Source organism: Bison bison, unplaced genomic scaffold (assembly GCF_000754665.1).
Source record: "Bison bison bison isolate TAMUID 2011002044 unplaced genomic scaffold, Bison_UMD1.0 scf7180017864260, whole genome shotgun sequence".
NCBI lineage: Eukaryota > Metazoa > Chordata > Mammalia > Artiodactyla > Bovidae > Bison > Bison bison.
In genome coordinates, this window is record NW_011494832.1 from 1042092 (window position 1) to 1051001 (window position 8910).

Here is an 8910-nt window from a genome sequence, read left to right on the forward strand (position 1 = left end):
CTGGGTTGGGAAGATCCCCTGGAGAAGGAAATGGCAACCCACTCCAGTATTCTTGCCTGGAGAATCTCATGGACAGAGGAGCCTGACGAGCTACAGTCTATCGGGTTGCAAGAATCAGACACGGCTTAGCGACTAAACCACCACCCTAAGAAGTCCGCTAATCTGAGGCAGGTAATTAAAAATGTTCCTTAAATTCCTCATCTGTTGATCTTATATGCTTTTCTCAGACTTTACATATTTAAAGGCAAGCTCTATGGTAAATGTTGGGTAGGGTGCTTTGCATGCATGATGATGAACACAAATGCATTTTTCTGTCTCTACTCCTTGGCATATATTAATTATCAGTTATTTATTATTTTGTTATGCCACCAAATTTCCCATTTTTTATTAGTCATTCAAAGGGTTTCTTAAATATTTTTAATTGAAAAGACAATACAATTCCTTTAATATAATTAAAGGAAAGAAAATTAAGTTACCCATCATTCTGTCCGTAAAACAACTGTCTTTCTTCATTGGTAGTGGGACTAGAAAGTTAAGGGCCAGGTTTGGTAGCTGTTTACTGAGGTATTCACACTAGAACTTGAAACTGGTTGGATGTGAGAGGAAGCAAGTGGACAGATAAGTGGGGAAAGTCCAAAACTACTGGGAGATTTAATGGCTAAGGAGGGCAGAGGTGCCATGAAAATCAAAAGGGACATAGAAACATTTGAAAAAATCAGTCAATTTCTTTGTATCTAGTTAGATTTGAGAGGCTGTTGTGAATGTTCCAGAAAACACAGATTTGGGGATTGTGTCATATAATAGTTGTTTGTTGTTTAGTCATTAAGTTGTATCCTGCTGTTTTTTGACACCATGGACTATAGCCTGCCAGGCTCCTCTTGTCCTTGGGATTCTAGGCAAGAATACTGCAGTGGGTTGCCATTTCCTTCCTCAGGGTATCTTCCCAACCCAGGGAAGATACCCTGGGTATCGTACATTGTCAGGCAGATTCTTTACCACTGAGCCACCAATGAAGCCCAATGTAATAGTTAAAGGAGTAGTAAGGAGCAGGGGATAGACTTGCTAAAAGACAAAATTTGAGGAGACAATAGTTGAATAGAGAAAATATACTTAAAGGACCCTAAAGGGTAAGAGGAAAGTCAAGAGACAGTTGTTTCATGGAATCAAAGAAAAGAGTTTTAAAAAGAGGTAGATCATTTGGTAAACACTTTATAGGAATTGAGGCTATTAATTTTGATGCCTTTTGGAGATTATTGGTGACTTCATAGAAGTAGTTTTCAGTACAAGTGGTAAAGAGAAGAATGAAATTTTCAGGGAGTTCAAGAGTTAATGGTTTACCAGAAGTATACGTTTCATTTCCATATAGTGGTAAATATGAATTGAGCTTTCTTAAACAGCAGGTGACTCTTCCTGTGCTACATTTGTTTCTGCAAAGATGAAAATAGGAATTTTGCATCCACACTATTAATTTGAAGGGTCTTTATTTTTTAGCTGGACAATTATTGTAACTTAATGTGTTGACCCTGGGACTAAAAATCTTCAAGTTTACTGTATATTTATATTATATATTTTGGAATAATGAGATTAGTAACGAATTGCTTTGGAATACTTTGAGAGTCTGGGCTTAAGAGTATTTCTCAGTTTAAACTACAGAGTAAAGAGGACTATAGTGATTGTGTTTTCTTAAGTCAAGACATAACCAGATGAAAGGAGGCATAGTCAGAAGCTGGAGTATTAATACGTAGATTTTGGAAAGTTTTGAGCAGTTTGCTGTGGGGGCAGTGGAAGAAAATATTTGAAGTTGGGATTGACATAGAAAATATGGAATCAATAATTGCATGAGTTAAATGGTTAGAGGGGCATGAGATAAAGGATGATGAAAAACAGATGAAAGAGAAGGTGAGGACTTTGTGAGCAGAAACAAAAATAAACTTGAGAACCCATTTTTTTCCCATTTGCTGTATTTAAATTATTAATTGTTTTTTACATTTATTTTTAGACTAAACCACGTGGCATGTGGGATGTTAGTTCCCTCACCAGGGATTGAACCCATGACCTTTGCAGTAGCCGCAGAATCTTAACCACTGAACCTCAACGGACCTCCCTCCATTTGCTGTATTAACAAAACAATTGTATTGTCCTCTTAGTTCAAATAGGATTCTAGTTTATTCCATTAAAAAAAAATAGCCTAGAGGTAGGCAAAGGATAAACTTGAATTATATTCTTCTAATATTTTGATCTTGAGAAAGTACTATATTTTCTTTTCCAACTAGAGAACTGGAGTCTTTCCTTTAAGAAAAGGAAGCCATTTGCTTGTTGTCTAGGGTATGCAAAAAATGATTATAGGCTTTTGGAGTTTTTTACTACTTTTTTTTCTGTTAGCTTTTGTGCTTTGCCATATTTATTGTTTTAAAATAAAGCCTGCAGTACAAAGTTTTATTTAAAAACTAATTCTCATAATGAAGATCTATTGCTTTATCCATTCATGGAGGATTATACAACTACTATGTTGAAGAGATCTCCTTTGCTAGTGTTTAATGGAACTAGGAATTGAACCCTAGCTTCTTCGACTCAAAGCTGTCTCATTATGAAGTGATAATGAAGTTTAAGGAGGGAAGGAAAATCACTTCCTAAGTTTGCTGGCCAATTCTGCTTTGCATCCTTTCCCCCAGAATATTACCACCTGAGAAGACCTAAACAGCGTTACTGACTTGATGGAGTTTGTCACAGGTTACACTGGTAGTAGCTGTTATTAATAGAATAAGACATGGTCTCTATCTTCAGGGAACTCGTATTCTATCAGGGATGGTATATGTACACATATAAATAATTATTACAAATTGGGATATGTCCTAGATGAGAGATAAATATCAAGTGCTGTGAGTAGAAATGAGGAAGCAATATGGGAGGAAGTGGAAGATGGGGTTGGGTGCCAGTACTGTTCTCAGGAAATGTTTCAACAAGATGATTTCTGTACTTAACTGTAAAGAAGCAAGGAGTTTGCTTGGCCAATTGAAGATAACTGAAGCATTGAAATTTACGTGAACAAAGAATAAAATTGTTTTATTACCTAAAGACTGGTAAGATTGGCCCCTTTTATGCATGCGTGTTCATTTGTGTCTGATTCTTTGTGACCCTGTGAACTGTAGCCCACCAGGCTCATCTGTCTATGGGATTCTCCAGGCAAGAATACTGGAGTGGGTTGCTATTTCCTCCTCCAGGGGATCTTCCTGACCTACGGATCAAACCTACATCTCCTGCATGGGCAGGTGAATTTTTTATATTGCTGTGTTACCTGGGAAGCCCACGATTGGCCCCTATTTACTTCAAAGTATGTCTTTTAAGTACCAGCCCTGACTTAGACTTTTTCTTTTTTAAAAATTTTCATTGGAGTATAGTGGCCTCACAATGTTATGTTAGTTTCTACTGTACAGCAAAATGAATCAGCTGTATGGGCCTGACTTAGCTTTAATGAGAAGGCATAGCTATGCTGTTCTGAAGAAGAATGACAGATAAGTTAGTCTGTCATGCAGCAGTAGGTAAAAGGGTGAGCAAAGATAGGAATATGAATTTTGAAAGGCAGAGCTGCTTAATTTGCAACTAAAGGTAAACATTGCAGTTGTGTAGTTGAAAGACCTGTTATTTTAATTGCTTATAACAGTTATTATTAGTAGCATACATATTTTCACATAAATATATTTGTAAATATATAAAGAATAGCCAGTTAGAGATCATATATGTTTTATGGAAATTATACTCTTATTTTCCTACTTGCTGCTGTTACTTTGTATTTGAGGTTTTAAATTTTTGAATTTTCTCTTAATAATCTTCCTCTTATTGTTGTTGGGTTAACTCAGTAGTATTATGATTCAGTGGCTTTTTGTGACTGATAACATTAATATTTTAGGCATAAAACCAGATGAATTTTTCATCTGACTGTTGTTACAGTGTGCCAACTATGTGCCACAGTACACATAGATGAATTTTAAAACTTTTCTGATTTTTAAAACTTCAGATGAATTTTCCTGATAATTGGTTCAGAAATATTTCAGAGCAATGGCAAAAGCAGTACTGTTTAGTTATTCTTATATTTTGCTACAGTATAACTAAAGCTTAAAGTAAGTAATTTCACTTTATTTAACTTTAAGGTACATTATTATGATTTGCATATTCTTGTGTGCATATTTACTAAAATTAATGTCTTATGAAGTTGATACTGTTTTTTTTCAATTGTTGGGGACGTTTAGGAATTGGGGAGAAGGCAATGGCAACCCCACTCCAGTACTCTTGCCTGGAAAATCCCACGGATGGAGGAGCCTGGTAGGCTGCAGTCCATGGGGTTGCTAAGAGTCAGACACAACTGAGCGACTTCACTTTCACTTCACCTTCATGCATTGGAGGAGGAAATGACAACCCACTCCAGTATTCTTGCCTGAAGAATCCCAGGGACAGGGGAGCCTGGTGGGCTGCTGTCTATGGGGTCGCACAGAGTTGGACACGACTGAAGCAACATAGCAGCAGGAATTGGAGTCAGTAGCGTATGGCCCAATAACAGAGTATGAGAAAGCTTGATCTCCAATACCTAATTTATCTATTTTCCATCTTACACCAGTAAGAATTTGAGTTACCTTAATTTTATTTAAGCTCTACTGTTTTTCTGTCAATTTGTTTTCTTAATTGTCCTGATTGAAAATCCAGGTAAGAATCAAATTTAATACTTGTTCTTGTCTACATGTACTCTGAATTCTAAGTCTGTTTGGTTAATATGAAGAGAATTAGATAAATTTGAGGGGTGGGGCTAACACAGCTTGCCAATGGATTGATTGGATGTTGAGGTGAGAGGAGGTAAATGTAGGAGTCAGGATGATTCCCAGGTTTTAGGCTTGAGCAACTGTTGAATGGTGGTGCTGTTTGGACATGTGCTTTGGACATTTTGTGATGCCTGTAGGACACCCAGTGGACAATCGAGTAGACAGTTCTGGAGTCAACAAGCGTCACAAACACATTCTCATTAGCTTTGGTCCTTAGATAAACAAGGAAAGTACCCTTTTAAAGAACCAAGTCTTGACACACAACTGGATACCTTAAAGAGGTTAGTCATATTGTATATGGCTTTAGAGGCCTCTGAGAATCAGTTACTGATTTAGGATTGGGGAGTAAACCTTTTGTGTTTTTAAAAAGTAAAGAGAAAGTGATTTGTTTGAAACGTTAAAACACAGTGATTGTTAAACCCTATTTTTGTTTGCATCACAAATTCTAACATATCAAAGACATCTCTGTGACTTGCCTGAGAAGTCTAATTAAACAGTTCTTGAAATCACTCGTTTTAATGTGATTTGCACTGCACTAGTTTATAAAGTACAATAAAATACCCCGTCTCTGTCTTCAGTATTATAGTCTAATGGGTGAGACATTAAACTATAAATACTTTTCACAAGTGGTAATACAGCAATGAATTCTTGACTACTTAGTTCTGGGAATTGGGAGCAATGAGGAAGGGAAGGTTTAAGAGAGGGTTCAGAAAGGAAATAACACTCTAGCCAGAGTCCTCCTGTTAACTCACCAGAAAGAGTAAAACCTGTAGAACTGTGATGAGGGGTGGACGGTTTGCTGGTGGCGGCAGCGGTGGTGGTAAATCTATATGTCTGAAGTGTCATACTCTGTGTGAGAGAGTGTTATAAAAAGAAGATGGGAAATTAGACAGGCAGCTTTCAAAATATGTTAAAATTAAAGGATTTGGTAATTTATCTAGGGCATGATAGACGCATTGGAGAATTTTCAGGTGTGGGATTTAAAATGACCAGACTTGCTTCATAGAATAGAAACTCTAGTGTGGAATCATATGAGTTTATTATGTGATTTTTCTCAAGACTCTTAAGGGTAGCTGAAAATGTCTTTCTTAAAGGTTTTTTCCTTTGCTTAGTTAAAAAGCCACACATTGTAAAGGGTGTGAATAGTACAGTTTATGTAAATATACCATTTAGCTATATTTTTGCTCAGTTAGGACAATGATTTTCTTGCTTTAGTATAATTATGTGTAACTTCATAAATAAATAATTTTTATTCATGTTTGGTTCAGTGCTGTTCTCATACAACTGTCACATAGCACTGTACTTAAAAATAACGTTCCTTTGTACGTTATGGCCTGTTTCTCAATTTCATAGTGACAACATCACTACAGATAATGGAAATGGTGGTCAGGAAGTTAAAATTACATTATATGTGTAAGTACTTTCCATTTCATATAGTTAAATAAACCTTGGTGGTGCTATGTTTCCTCCAAGCACTACTGAGACATTACATTTTATGTGGTATTAAAAGAATGAAACCATTTTCTTTTGTTTAGCCCAGCATTCAGATCTTATTCTAAAATTAACCTATTTAACATATAAGCATTAAGTATGCTCTAGTAATACAGGGCATTATATTTTTTAATCTGACAGTAATCTTGTACTCATAGAGTTTAAAGTTTAGTAAATAGCATGCATTCTCTTTATGTATGTATCATGTAGTTCAGTCACTATACTCCTTCATGAACATACTTTACACCAGGGGTTCTTGAGCACAGACTCCAGACAGCAGCAGCAGCATCACTGGGGAACTCATTAAATACAAATTCTGAGGATGGGTCCCTGCAGTCTCTCGTCTAACAAGCCCTCCAGGTGATTGTGAAGCCTGCTCGAAATTGACAGTATGAATGAAGCATGCTTTATAATATGCAACACTCCCAGGAAAACAAATTGCCTAGAATATATGATAATGCCTTTTGATCTCTGATCTAGAAAAGGCTTTATTTAAAGAAAGAAAGAAAATTGTAGTAGCAAATAACATTTAAAGAATTTCAGAAATATGTAAGTAGTTGTTAACTACTTGTTAACAAGTACTTGTTAACAATTAATGAGCCCGTTTTGTTCATGCCAGGCTCTTTGCTGCGAGTAGTTATTGTCCTCAGATTGCAGAGGAGGAGACACAGGTTAAATATATTCAGTGTCTTATAGCTAGAGTTTCAGATCAAGAATTTTAATTCAACCAACTAACTATAAAGCTGACTTTTTGTTAGGAAATAAGTTCCTATTTGAAGATATATTTTTTAATATAGTTGGGTAGAATTTTTTATGTCAATTTTTTATGTTTAACGAAGCACCATGGTTTTATTTATACTATATCATAGATTAGTATCTCTAAGAGGTTAGAACATAGGTTAGTATCTCTAAGAGGTAAGAAAATTTCTAAGTATGCTACTTACATAGATTTGTTGGAAGCATGACTGTAGAAAAACATCCCATGTTGTGTTAGTCTTTAAGAAAACTGGATCTATAAAAATTCAGACTCAAATTAGATATTTACTTGTACACAAAAGTGTTCTTAAAGTTTCATTATATGAGAAATGAAAAGTAATTTCCTATAAAAATTTTAATTTGCACATTTAAATAACATAATTTATCTTATAAAAAAAAGAAATGCTTGGAGTGACTGGAGCAGGTATTCCAGAAGTACATTTACATTTTACAATTAAATTCATCCCCTCTTTCCTTTTCCTTGTAGTTTTTTTGTTTGTTTGTTTTGTTTTTTTAGTGTGTGCTTATTTTTTTTTCAATGATAGTTACCTAAGTTATATTCTCTTACCCCTGTGTTTCTGCTAATGTTTGGATTGCTGTCTTTCTGTTAGTCACATTCTATTTTGTAATACATTGATACTATATTTGAGAATCTTCGAGCAGAGAAAATACGAAAACTCTGACTAAATATGCAAGATAAATATGTAAGTAACTAGGAGATCTTTGTTAATGTAGAATAAAGAAATCGTGAATAATCTTTTTTGCTTTTATTTTTTTAAACAATTTTATTTTTGAATAGGTAATGCATTCATATAATCCAGAATGTAAGAAAGAATGTGTAGTAATGTTTCCTTCTCATCCATATCATTCTCTTCCCCATAGACAACAACCTTTGTAAATAGTTTCAGAGATGTTTTATACATGTACAAGCATATACAAATAAATATTTTTGACACTAATATATACACTACTGTGTTCTGCTTTTTTACACTTCATATGTATTTTTGAGATCTTTCCATATCACTGTATATTAAGAGCTTCGTCATTTGTTTTCAACCCTATCATATCTGCTTTTGTAAATGAAACAAATCTTTTTAGCCAGGCCTCTACTGTCTTTTCCAATTTTGTGTTCTTTTCCTGTTATAAATAATTCTGCCATAAATAACTTTATGTGTACTTCATTTCATGAGCGTGTGCCATTAATCTAGAGAACAACTTTGTAGAAGTGCAGTTCCTAGGTAAAGAGGTTATGTGTATTTGTAATTGCCAAATTACCCTCCTTAGGGGTTGTGCTAATATTGTTTTCTACCAGTGTTGTGTCAAAGTTCTGGTTTTCCCACACCCTCACCAACCCGCCCATTTACTTTCTCAGTTCAGTTCATTCCAGTCGCCCAGTCGTATCCGACTCTTTGCGACCCCATGAATTGCAGCACGCCAGGCCTCCCTGTCCATCACCAGCTCCCGGAGTTCACCCAAGCTCATGTCCATCGAGTCAGTGATGCCATCCAGCCATCTCATCCTCTGTCGTCCCCTTCTCCTCCTGCCCCCAATCCCTCCCAGCATCAGAGTCTTTTCCAATGAGTCAACTCTTCGCATGAGGTGGCCAAAGTACTGGAGTTTCAGCTTTAGCATCATTCCTTCCAAAGAAATCCCAGGGCTGATCTCCTTTAGAATGGACCGGTTGGATCTCCTTGCAGTCCAAGGGACTCTCAAGAATCTTCTCCAACACCACAGTTCAAAAGCATCAATTCTTCGGCGCTCAGCTTTCTTCACACTCCAACTCTCACATCCATACATGACCACTGGAAAAACCATAGCCTTGACTAGACGGACCTTTGTTGGCAAAGTAATG

General features: G+C 35.9%; 1 protein-coding gene across 2 annotated transcripts in view; it reads left to right on the forward strand.

Moving 5' to 3' along the window:
- PTPN12 (protein tyrosine phosphatase, non-receptor type 12) overlaps positions 1-8910 on the forward strand; it is a 94639-nt gene that overhangs the window by 30835 nt on the left and 54894 nt on the right. The gene's annotated exons all lie outside the window — the stretch shown is intronic.